The sequence below is a fragment of the Hyla sarda genome, chromosome 1, assembly GCF_029499605.1.
Source record: "Hyla sarda isolate aHylSar1 chromosome 1, aHylSar1.hap1, whole genome shotgun sequence".
Taxonomy (NCBI): domain Eukaryota; kingdom Metazoa; phylum Chordata; class Amphibia; order Anura; family Hylidae; genus Hyla; species Hyla sarda.
The window spans coordinates 439,272,275-439,285,705 of NC_079189.1; the positions used below are offsets into that span (position 1 = coordinate 439,272,275).

General features: G+C 42.1%; 1 long non-coding RNA gene across 1 annotated transcript in view; it reads left to right on the forward strand.

Moving 5' to 3' along the window:
• LOC130309577 (uncharacterized) overlaps positions 1-13,431 on the forward strand; it is a 72,976-nt gene that overhangs the window by 24,006 nt on the left and 35,539 nt on the right. Inside the window, exon 2 of the long non-coding RNA XR_008858242.1 lies at positions 4,765-4,826. This is a non-coding gene — a long non-coding RNA (uncharacterized LOC130309577). The remainder of the gene's footprint in view (positions 1-4,764; positions 4,827-13,431) is intronic.

The following is a 13,431-nucleotide window of genomic DNA, read 5'->3' on the forward strand; positions in this document are numbered from 1 at the left end:
AATGTGGAGGGGAATACCATGATACAATAACTCTTATATCACTGCTCAAAGATGTTAAAGAGTACCTGTCAGCAAATAAACTTTTCTAAACTAACTCAGGCTATGTTCCCTGACTACAACTAACACGCCCTCCCACCCGTGAAAGAAATTTCAAAGCTTTAAAAAGTTGTGTATCTTACCTTAATTCTTGCTCACATAGTGCAATCTCCCAGATGGAAAAAGTGGACGTTTCCCAGCAGGCATGACATCACTGAAGCCTGCTGGGGACAACTTCCACCCTCACATTGTTGCAGTGCTGTGATGAATAGAAGACCTCAAGCTCTGTGTAACAGCTTTCAGTCTGTGCTTCTTTCAGTGAGGCTCTTTACAGCTTTCAGTCTGTACAGCTCTTAGTCTGTGTATCTTTCAGGGAGGCTCTTTGCAGCTGTCAATCAAGCTCAGTGCAGAGAAACACTTCCTGAGTTTGGTCTCCTGCCATTACAAGCAGGAGACTAAATTCTGAGATTTTGACCACACGGAATGTGTTCTGACCAAGAAGGTAGACTCCTGGCCCTGAAGTATTCAGCAGAAAAACTAACATAAAACTTTTTATTTTTTTATTTTTTTTTTAAATGGAAGCCAATTACAAAAGTTATTTACTTGACATAAGGATTCAAATCTTAAAAATCATGTTTAATGACAATGCCCATTTAAGCTCTGGATAGGTCTGGTAAAAGTACATTTTTCTAATCCGTTGCAATCCCTTTTATACCCTAAAATCCAATAGTTTGTTAGTCACAGAAACAAACTCAGTTGCAAATACCTTGGTTGGTATATCAAATGATAGAGGGAAGTCCAAACTAGATGTGAGTGGTATGATATGTACTGTATAAAGGATAATGTATCTGATGCAATGAGGATGCAACCAGATCCTCTCTAGATCCTTTGACTGAATTCTAACAGAACACACTGCAAACATTGGCTCCTCGCAGCCTTTTATTGTGTATAGATTATGAGTGGTCCCCTATCCTGTAGAAATATAATATATATAATAATTGATAATTGATCCTACCAGGAGTCTATAAGACATTGAGCTGCTTAGAAACCCTGGACACTTGTGCGTGGCTCAAACCCTGTGACTTGGAAGCATTTCAAATGCCGAGGTCATACAAATGAAAACAATGTCCGTTCTGCCAACTTAAAGGACAGGAAAATTTAGTGGGACAGAATGTGCATTGTGATGTCTCGCTTCTAACAGACCTCCAACTTCCAACAACAAACATGTCATTCATACCCAAGGATCTGCATTAAAGCGTTTCACAGCAACAGATAGAACTGTGAATAGTACAGCAAAGTCTCTCCATCAAAATGATAGGAACCGTGCCACATTCTTCTAGATAAAGGCACCTATCTTCTCTATATATAAATTGCATGCACACTCATTATGTAAGCAATACCCACAGCTGTTCTGCTAGGGCAAGACTTTGGTCACAAGTGCTGGACATGGTATGTTGTCAGCAAGCTTTACATAGCCCCACACAGATACCCATTACAGCAATTAAATTAATAGAGGATCTAAATCAGAATTTATTTATTTGATAATCCTTCCTTTAGGTGCAACACTATACATCACTTGAACTGTATGTTTTCCATAGTGCAACGGTACAGAAGTAGTAGATACAACAGGATGATGACATTGCTTCAAGTTGATCTAACACAATACTAGTATTAGACTCCTGTAGGCTGTGTACAATTGCTGAAACGCGTCACTTTGTTTTGTACAACTCCGTATGTCTGCGTTTTTTAAAATAAATTGACTATCCTTTTCCGAGAAGACTGCACTGGACATTTTCTTCATTCCATATTTATAAAAATACATTTGAATTTCACTATATGGACTCAGCAAGTTAAGATTATGAATCCATAAGACTTCTCATTGCAGAAGTCTTCTCTTAACCCCTTTCTTTGTTGCTTCGCTCACCTCCTCAAGGACCATCTATCTCGAATCACTGACTCGAGAGTTAGCTTAAAGGGGTACTCCGGTGGAAAACAATTTTTTTTAAATAAACTGGTGCCAGAAAGTTGAACAGATTTGTAAATTACTTCTATTTAAAAATCTTAATCCTTCCAGTACTTATCAGGTGCTGTATACTACAGAGGAAGTTCTTTTCTTTTTGAATTTCTTTTCAGTCTGACCACAGTGCTCTCTGCTGACACCTCTGTCCATGTCACAAACTGTCCAGAGCAGGAGCAAATCCCCATAGCATCGAGCACTTGGGTTGGCATATTTTAGGTTTTTGTAAAGCTGGGCTGGCCAGTTAGGCAGGGTTTTGTTTTTGTGTTTTGGTACTAGTGTATTTCTTATTTATGTTATAGCTGGTTAAGCTTGTTTTGTGTTTTTGTATAATTTTTTTTACTTTTATAATAAAAAAAAAGTGTCACCAGAGAGCACTGTGGTCAGACTGAAAAGAAATTCAAAAATAATTTACAGCAGCTGATAAGTACTGGAAGGATTAAGATTTTTTAAATTGAAGTCATTTACAAATGTGTTTAACTTTCTGGCACCAGTTGATTTAAAAAAAAATGTTCTCCACCAGAGTACCTCTTTAAGCAAAATGCTTTGCCACACTTGTTTAACCATATTTAGTTCTCTCTTGGTGTGAGTTGGTTAGTTTCTTTTTACTCATATTTCCTTAGGCTACTTCGATGTTCACTTTACACAACTTTGCACTTCTCATAGTTTGCCCAATATAAACTTTGCCACAGGGGCATTTGAGGAGGTAAACTTGTTATTATTACTTTCGTGTATGTCTCCACACACGTAGTCTTGCGATACTTACCGATTATGTATTGGTAGTGGGTGCACACTAGGGAATGATTGAAACGCAGCGGTGTTCGACAGTGAGAGGAATCCGCTCCAGTCCCTTCTGAAGGGAGCTACTGTGTCCGAGTTTGAATGAACTACACTAGTATTTTTGCAGAAAGCTGAATTTCCATTAATCCATGGAAAATGTGAGAAGTTGACACAAAAGAAAAAGATTTTAAGGGTTTATGGAAGATGTGCATGTCCACTTTTGACTGCATCATAAACCCTGTTATCATGGCGCACACATGACATATCAGGTTGAATGAATTATTTGTGAACAAACGCCAAAAGAAATAGTCAGGTGAATGGATCCATGAACAGCTCAATGTTGGTTCTCATCTGCTAGTTCCTCTTTAAGGGAATGTTCTTAGGTCAAGCTTGGGTGAATTGTTGGATCCTCTGGTGAGCAAGTCCGACTTAGCAAAGATATTAAAGAAGCAGTCTGACAAATAAACACTTTTACACATATAAAACTAACTCACAAGCAATATCTAGCAGTGTAATTTGTTTATTCCCAGCTCAGTTGTATCTGGGGACCTTATGTAGACTGGATTCCAGTCTTTCCTCTGTGGCTTAACTACAACAGTGATTCCCATAGTGGGCAATATTGTTTCCTGAAAAAGGGGCGCTAAGCCACATAAGTTTTATGAACCTCTGAACTACAGGAATATATAATCATCAAATCTCTCCTGGCAGCTCAGACCCCTCCTCACCAACTTTGCCTTCCTTGCTTTTTTGTTTGCCCCCCCCCCCCCCAGTCTGCTGAAGAGACCTGTGGAGCAGTGATATAGTACATTGTCCTGACAATAATTATCTCCAGGGTTGTAGAACTTTGTTGACTAACATTACTTGTCTCTGCTATCTTCTGTGTGAAAAATCACCAGTGTATCCTATAAGATACTATACTACCAGACATTGCTCTCCTGTTTCCTGTGTCTCCTGCTTGTAAAAGCTGACAGGCAGCAACCTATCACAAGGAAGAAATACTTTGAGGCTGCTGCTCATATCATACTGTGAGTTAGGGGACAGAACATTTATTTCAATAATATATTTCTTGCTGCACTTAGATAGCAAGTGCGATGATGAGACTTCACCTCAGTTGTCTCTGCAAAGCCAGATGCATCATAGGAAATAAAAGCTGTAGAAAAACCAAATCAGAAGGACAAAATGAGTCACGATTACAGACAACCAATGAATGTCGCATCAACTAAAATAAGTATACGCGAGGCATACACAAAAGATTCTGCACTATTCTCAGATAATAACCTATGCTACACTATTTAAGGTAAAAACAAAATCGTCAGTGTAAGTTGGCCCCAATGATGATGAGTAGACAGTATGATGGGTTCGAGCAGTGTTGTGATAAGCAATGTATAGAAGATATGACTATATTTCTGATAATATAGGGAAGCCATTCACCTTTCTGAATTTCCACTCTGAGACACAAATTCCAGTTTTTTTCACCTTTCACTTGGGGCATGATAACATTCAGGCAGTGGCCTTGACTGTGTCTGGGTTACAAAGTGGTATGCCATGTGAGGACATTCTTATGCACAGTACAAAGCTGTGGGATTCGTGCCCAGTGATGAGCAGCTGTCTATTCATCTATCTATTTATATATATTCTAGCTAAGCTAATGTTTATTAATGCCGCCTCACCCACGCTGACTCCAAATGCATGCGTCAAATATTCTTTACCAGCCATTACAAAAATGAACTTATAATATTGAGATATAAACACAGCATATCCATTTCACTAATCTGCCAACTTTGCTAATTGTTCTAATTTATGAGCATCATTTACCATATAACCAGATAAGAGTGCATGAAGCCAGAAGAGTCTATTAGAAATGCACAGACAAGATTCCTATTTCCCAGAAACAAAAATTATGAAAATATATATATTTTTTTCTCACTTAGATTCTGAGTTCAGAAACATTGCATGCAGAGAACAGATGTCTCATGAAGCGTACCTGTAACAGGTAACTATTTAGCATTAGGTGTTGTGTGTTTATGTGAAGAGTGCCACCATTTCTGGCCATTATTTAACTTGTATATAGCATTTTTTACCTGTCTTCCCCTATACAGGTCATCTCTTATATTCAGAAGTGGTAACAACATGGAGGACATTATATTGTAGACCTGTACTGTGCAGTGTAAACTGTAAATTAAGCTGCGGGTCAGATCTGATGCTTAGAGTAAGCTCTTGGGTAGCCCCTTTGCATTTTGTTCATCTCTTGATGTTTGCTTCTGGTCTCGCTACTCTCTCCCTCCCACCTGATTCTTCACCCCTCCTTTTTTCATCGACTTGTATAGGCAGCATGTAATATGATCCTTCAGTGAGCTGCTAGTCCCTCTTGGGAACACACAATGAAATGAAGCTTAAATGGGCACTGTCAGATACAAAAACTTTGTATATGTTGTTCATATTGGCACAACCTTAACCTTTCTAATATACTTCATAAGAAAATTGTATTTCCTTTTTATAGAAATCATGGCTATGTCCAAGCTGAAGCACAAGCATAGACAAAGCCCAGTAAGTTAGGGTGGGCTAGCATTTTTCTGTGCTCTCTCCTGTCTGATAGCACTCCTCTGTGCTCTCTCCTGTCTGATAGTACTCCTCTGTGCTCTCTCCTGTCTGATAGGACTCCTCTGTGCTCTCTCCTGCCTGATAGCACTCCTCTGTGCTCTCTCCTGTCTGATAGCACTCCTCTGTGCTCTCTCCTGTCTGATAGTACTCCTCTATGCTCTCTCCTGTCTGAGAGTACTCCTCTGTGCTCTCTCCTGTCTGATAGCTCTCCTCTGTGCTCTCTCCTGTCTGATAGCAATCCTCTGTGCTCTCTCCTGTCTGATAGCACTCCTCTGTGCTCTCTCCTGTCTGATAGGACTCCTCTGTGCTCTCTCCTGTCTGATAGGACTCCTCTGTGCTCTCTCCTGTCTGATAGCACTCCTCTGTGCTCTCTCCTGTCTGATAGCACTCCTCTGTGCTCTCTCCTGTCTGATAGGACTCCTCTGTGCTCTCTCCTGTCCTATCAGAGTGCTAGCCCACCCTCAATTACTGGACTTTTTCCATGCCTGTGCTTCAACTTGGACAAAGCCATCATTTTATAAGCCATGATTTCTAAGGAAATAAAATTTTATTATGAAGTATATTAAAAAGGTTAATGTTTTGCCAAGATGCACAGCATATAAAACGTTTTTGAATCTGGCAGTGCCCATTTAAGTAAATTTGTAACTTTGTTCATTACTTTATTGATAGCATACTGATACTGTATTATGACCTGTATTATATGTGGTAGAGGGTGGGATAGAAAGGGCATATGGAATTAACCTATGGGCAGATGGCATTAACCCCTTGTATTTGTGACGCCAGGGCGTGGTTCATCCTTAATACCATCCAAAGGTATACCGCTGGATCCTGGGCTAGGCACGGGGGCAATAATGACTCCGATGCCAAGTTACTGACAACGGTAGCTTTACTGAGGTTAGACAGGTGGAAAAGTCTATACAGTTAAGCTAGGGCTCACGGAAGTGACCAGTTACTCAGAGACCTTAAGGGCTTGCTGGGAGTAGATGGGTAGATGGGGTCAATTTTATGCAGGCCACCTTGACTTGACAAATGATGACTGTGACTGACTTGACTGATGACTGACAATACTGAGACTGTGGCTTACTTGTAGCTGCTTGTGGCAGCAGACTGAACTTGAGGCCTCCTATGACTCTGGACACACACTTATACTCGACTGCACTTGACCTCAGCAGAAAGCAAGAGTAAGGAAAAAGAGCGAGCTAGCTCCACCCAGGGCTTATATGGGGGAGACTAGCAGGGAGCCCATAGGCCACCCTTGTGTCATCTGGTCACTGATACCTCCTGGGTAACAATTACATGACAAATCACATGTTAACCTTCTTAAAGTTATAACACCTCTTTAAACATTTTAATAAAACAATTGGTGAAACATATTTACGTGGGGACACTGCAGGAGGCTGCCTGACAGTACTGGGCTACCACATATAGTCTACATGCTCCAGAGCTGAGAACTTTAAACCTGACTTTAACATTCAACATCTGCACCAGAGCTTGTTCTGTTGATTTGCATTCTGGGAAGCGTTATCATCTGATAAGAGACTCTTATCCATAGCAAATAGTTTATGTTAAACAGTAGCCAGTTCAATAGTACTATCCATAGGACACTAGAACAATATGTAACAGTATTTCAGCTAATATCAACATACATAGGACATATGCCAAATTTTCAAGCTATTACAGTATAACGTATTCATTTCAAACAATGATCTACATTATTTTCTCTACATAAGCCTGAGTAATATAGTATATTGTTTAGGCAGGTTTATGGTGACCATATATGAGATTTAAGGATGACTTCCTCTGTGGCACAATGTGTTGACCTTGAATGAAAAGGACAAGCAAGTATTAGATCTCTCGGTCAGCACTGGGGAGGAGGGTACTGTTTCTCATTGAAGGTATACAGTTATAAGTAAGTTCGCAGATATCTTGGTTAGAAACAGAAAAGTAGAACGACCGTGAGATGTAGAAGGGAGAAATGATGGATACATCCCCCTAGATTGTAATTTATGATGAGTTTAATGGTGGTTTACACAGCACATCAACACGTTTCCTTACAATGGGAGAGTAGAGGGTGGGAGTAGTCCGGAAATCATTGCAGCTATAAGCTGCTATTGTGGGAAGAACATTACTTCACTAATGAAAGAGGGAAAGAATATAATACAGAAGCAAAGTTTCATAAACCAAATTGTAACCTTGTAGAGATAAGATTCGATTCCTAACTTAGCTCTTTCAATATGCTGCCCAGTGCCCTCTACATTGTTAAACCATTAGAGCAGAGTGGCCCACCAGATGTTGCCAAACTTCAACTCTCAGCATGCCCGGACAGCCGTTGGCTGTCCGAGCATGCTGGGAGTTGAAGTTTTGCAACATCTGTTGAGCCACAGTTTTTAACCATTGTATTAGAGGCTTCTGGATCTAAATGTAAGTGTACAGGGGAAACCCAGTCATTGATATGCCAAAAATGGGTTATCCAGGGATAGAAAAAAACATATTTTTCTTCTTCAGAAAACAGCACCGTTCTTGTCCTCTGGTTGTGAGTGGTATTACAACTCAGCTCCATTCACTTCAATGGACCTGAGCAGCAATAACACACAAACTCCGGAGAAGAGTGGTGCAGTTTCTACAAGAAAGCAGCTATGGTTTTCTAATCCTGGATAACTCCTGTAATACAAATGCATCATTTTTGGTTCTTAGGCCTTGTGCAAACGAGTGGACATGCCATGTGCCAATTTTTTTTTATTAGTAAGAGGAGGTGTGGCTAAGTAAAGTCATCAAATATGGTGCAAAGACATATGACATTCATCATTGTTTTGGAACAAAATGTTGGTATAAAGGAGACCAACAAAGAGGGGGTATAAGGAAGAAAAAAATTTACAACTTGTCTAGCAGGATACCGTACTGGGCCGGTGCTGTCTATAGGCAAAATAGGAAGCCACCTAGAGTGCGCTTTTGATGGGGGCGCAGCTTTGCCCGCAGCAATAAAGTTAGTCAGCATCCGAAGAACCCACCCATCCAGCAAATCTCTGTCACCCCAACAGTAAGGTGATTACATTAAGAGGGGGTTTGTTAGAGTGTGTCTCCCCAGTAGTAAGGAAATTACATCAGGGGGAGGTTTGTTACAATATGTCATCCCAGTAGCATGGTAATTGCATGTGGAGGAGATTTCTTACAGTGTTTCACCCCAGTAGTAAGGTGGAGAATGTCAAAGGGTGGAGCCAATGGGTGCGGTCAAGGGGCGGCAAAATTAGCTTTCGCCTAGGGTGGCAAAAACCCTTGCACCAGGCCTGACAGTGTACACCACTGTAATACATGCAGTTACGGTCTGTTTTATTGGGTATTATGCTGTCTAAATTTAGGACAGTATTAATAAATCTCCTAATTTTGGACTTTGGATAGAAATGAGATATCAATGTATTACAGTTAATTTGCAAGGTAATGGATCCCCAGCCTTTCATAGTGTTTCACGAGGTTCTTCAAATTTGGGTTTTTGAATTCATAGTATAATAGGTTCTAAGATTTAGTAGTGTGAGTATTTCACCTCAGAAATGCTAGTTCCGTGCAATATACTGTATAATTCATAATTCTATCCAAAATGCAATGGTAAACTTTTTTTTCCCCAAGACATCTCACATGACCCCATGCCCTGTTTTCCTTAGCCATACATAATGATGAAGCCATGGGTTATAATTGTCCGGTGACAAAGTCATTTGACATGCTGCCGTGCTCACATATTAAGAAAAACAAAAGGTTTTGACAAAAAGCTAGTGTGTCTAGGCCCTTGTGTATGCCTTAGCTGCCTGACAGGTGAGCTTGATCCCTGGCCTGGAGGCCAGGAACCCAGACAGTGACACCATATCACTTCCTGTTCAACCAGAAAACCCAGAGACTGGTTCATTTCAGGTTCAGACAGCCAGGAGCACACATGAGGGATGGCATTTTGAAAAAAGATATGTTTTTAAATATTATTTTGTTTCTGCTGTGTGAGATCATAAACACATAGACAGATTGTCAAAATTTCACATTGTGAACATAGCATAGTGAATTATTAATAGACAGAAAGTGATCAGGAGAGAGATGTCATGTTCTGTCATAGTGGTGAATGCCTCAGATGTGCATTCCTTTCCAAACGACAACAATTGTCTTCATAATAGATTATGAGAAAGGCCTGGCTGAAAGTAGGGTGATGGTGAATGTGTGTTACCAGTATTAGCCTGCGTACTGATGTTAATAGTGTACAGCATAACATGGAAGACAAATGTTTATAGCATACAGCATGAGATGTTGGACTGATGTCACTAGCATACAGCATGAGATAGCTGACTGATGTCACTAGCGTACAGCATGAGATAGCTGACTGATGTCACTAGCGTACAGCATGAGATAGCGGACTGATGTCACTAGCGTACAGCATGAGATAGCGGACTGATGTCGCTAGCGTACAGCATGAGATGGTGGACTGATGTCACTAGCGTACAGCATGAGATAGCGGACTGATGTCACTAGCGTACAGCATGAGATAGCGGACTGATGCCGCTAGCGTACAGCATGAGATGGTGGACTGATGTCACTAGCGTACAGCATGAGATGGTGGACTGATGTCACTAGCGTACAGCATGAGATGGTGGACTGATGTCACTAGCGTACAGCATGACATGTTGGACTGATGTCACTAGTGTACAGCATGACATGTTGGACTGATGTCACTAGCGTACAGCATGAGATGTTGGACTGATGTCACTAGCGTACAGCATGAGATGTTGGACGGATGTCACTAGCGTACAGCATGAGATAGCTGACTGATGTCACTAGCGTACAGCATGAGATGGTGGACTGATGTCACTAGCGTACAGCATGAGATGTTGGACTGATGTCACTAGCGTACAGCATGAGATAGCGGACTGATGTCACTAGGGTACAGCATGAGATATTGGACTGATGTCACTAGTGTACTGCATGAGATGGTGGACTGATGTTACTAGCGTACAGCATGAGATAGTGGACTGATGTCACTAGCGTACAGCATGAGATGGTGGACTGATGTCACTAGCGTACAGCATGAGATAGCTGACTGATGTCACTAGCGTACAGCATGAGATGGTGGACTGATGTCACTAGCGTACAGCATGAGATGTTGGACTGATGTCACTAGCGTACAGCATGAGATAGCGGACTGATGTCACTAGGGTACAGCATGAGATATTGGAATGATGTCACTAGTGTACTGAATGAGATGGTGGACTGATGTTACTAGCGTACAGCATGAGATGGTGGACTGATGTCACTAGCGTACAGCATGAGATAGTGGATTGATGTTACTAGCGTACAGCATGAGATGGTGGACTGATGTCACTAGCATACAGCATGAGATAGCAGACTGATGTCACTAGTGTACTGCATGAGATGGTGGACTGATGTCACTAGCATACAGCATGAGATAGCGGACTGATGTTACTAGCGTGCAGCATGAGATGTTGGACTGATGTCACTAGCGTACAGCATGAGATAGAAGACTGATGTCGCTACCGTACAGCATGAGATGGTGGACTGATGTCACCAGCGTACAGCATGAGATGTTGGACTGATGTCACTAGCGTACAGCATGAGTTAGAAGACTGATGTCGCTACCGTACAGCATGAGATGGTGGACTGATGTCACTAGCGTACAGCATGAGATGTTGGACTGATGTCACTAGCGTACAGCATGAGATAGAAGACTGATGTCGCTACCGTACAGCATGAGATGGTGGACTGATGTCACTAGCGTACAGCATGAGATAGTGGACTGATGTTACTAGCGTACAGCATGAGATGGTGGACTGATGTCACTAGCGTACAGCATGAGATAGCGGACTGATGTTACTAGCGTGCAGCATGAGATGTTGGACTGATGTCACTAGCGTACAGCATGAGATGTTGGACTGATGTCGCTACCGTACAGCATGAGATGGTGGACTGATGTCACTAGTGTACTGCACGAGATGGTGGACTGATGTCACTAGCATACAGCATGATATAGCGGACTGATGTTACTAGCGTGCAGCATGAGATGTTGGACTGATGTCACTAGCGTACAGCATGAGATAGAAGACTGATGTCGCTACCGTACAGCATGAGATGGTGGACTGATGTCACTAGCGTACAGCATGAGATGTTGGACTGATGTCACTAGCGTACAGCATGAGATAGAAGACTGATGTCGCTACCGTACAGCATGAGATGGTGGACTGATGTCACTAGCGTACAGCATGAGATAGTGGACTGATGTCACTAGCGTACAGCATGAGATGGTGGACTGATGTCACTAGCGTACAGCATGAGATAGCTGACTGATGTCACTAGCGTACAGCATGAGATGGTGGACTGATGTCACTAGCGTACAGCATGAGATGTTGGACTGATGTCACTAGCGTACAGCATGAGATAGCGGACTGATGTCACTAGGGTACAGCATGAGATATTGGAATGATGTCACTAGTGTACTGCATGAGAAGGTGGACTGATGTTACTAGCGTACAGCATGAGATGGTGGACTGATGTCACTAGCGTACAGCATGAGATAGTGGACTGATGTTACTAGCGTACAGCATGAGATGGTGGACTGATGTCACTAGCGTACAGCATGAGATAGCAGACTGATGTCACTAGTGTACTGCATGAGATGGTGGACTGATGTCACTAGCATACAGCATGAGATAGCGGACTGATGTTATTAGCGTGCAGCATGAGATGTTGGACTGATGTCACTAGCGTACAGCATGAGATGTTGGACTGATGTCACTAGCGTACAGCATGAGATAGAAGACTGATGTCGCTACCGTACAGCATGAGATGGTGGACTGATGTCACTAGCGTACAGCATGAGATGTTGGACTGATGTCACTAGCGTACAGCATGAGATAGAAGACTGATGTCGCTACCGTACAGCATGAGATGGTGGACTGATGTCACTAGCGTACAGCATGAGATAGTGGACTGATGTTACTAGCGTACAGCATGAGATGGTGGACTGATGTCACTAGCGTACAGCATGAGATAGCGGACTGATGTTACTAGCGTGCAGCATGAGATGTTGGACTGATGTCACTAGCGTACAGCATGAGATAGAAGACTGATGTCGCTACCGTACAGCATGAGATGGTGGACTGATGTCACTAGCGTACAGCATGTGATGGCAGACTAATGTTAATAGTGTACAGCATGAGATGGCGTACAGATGTCACTAGGTTTATCGGGTTCAGAATTTCCAGCAAAATGGACCAAAATTTGCGTGTTCCTATTAGAACTTCAGCAAGAGTTACAAGGCATCCGAGATCCAGTGTTGTAGCAACAAAGGGGGACTAACAGGCAAATAACTGGTAAGAATATTAAAGTGCAACTTTCCCCTCTGTACAAGGTATGGAGGTGGTGGCACCATCAGTTAGGGCATTAGAAATGTAAGAGAAGGTACTTTTTACTTACTTTTCCCCACAGTTTGTAAACTAAACTAATATTTAGGCTGTTTGGTAGTTATGGTAAATAGTCAGAGGGTTATGCATCCTGCCCATCGCCTTTCTGCATGGAGCCCTGTACATCAATCATGTGCAACCAGCATCATCATGATTGACGTACATGGCTCCATGATGCGAGCTGGTCAGGGTGTGGAGGAGGAGGCATGCCGCTGTGAAAGTCTCTGCCTCCAACTGTTTGCCTGAATTACAAAAAGCCTAAATAGAAGTTCACAAACTGCTGACAAAGTAAGTAAAAGTACCTTCCCTTACATTTAATAATGCCCTAACTCCGTGGTCCCAAACTGTGGTCCTCCAGATGTAGCAAATCTTCAACTCCCAGCATGCCCGGACAGCCAACGGCTGGGAGTTTAAGTTTTGCACCATCTGGAGGGCCACAGTTTGAGGCCACTGCCCTAACTGATGTGCCTGCACTTTAACTATTCATAAATATCTCACCTGGTGTTAATACCCTACATATCCCACCTAGGCACGTCTAACATTCAGAAGTCT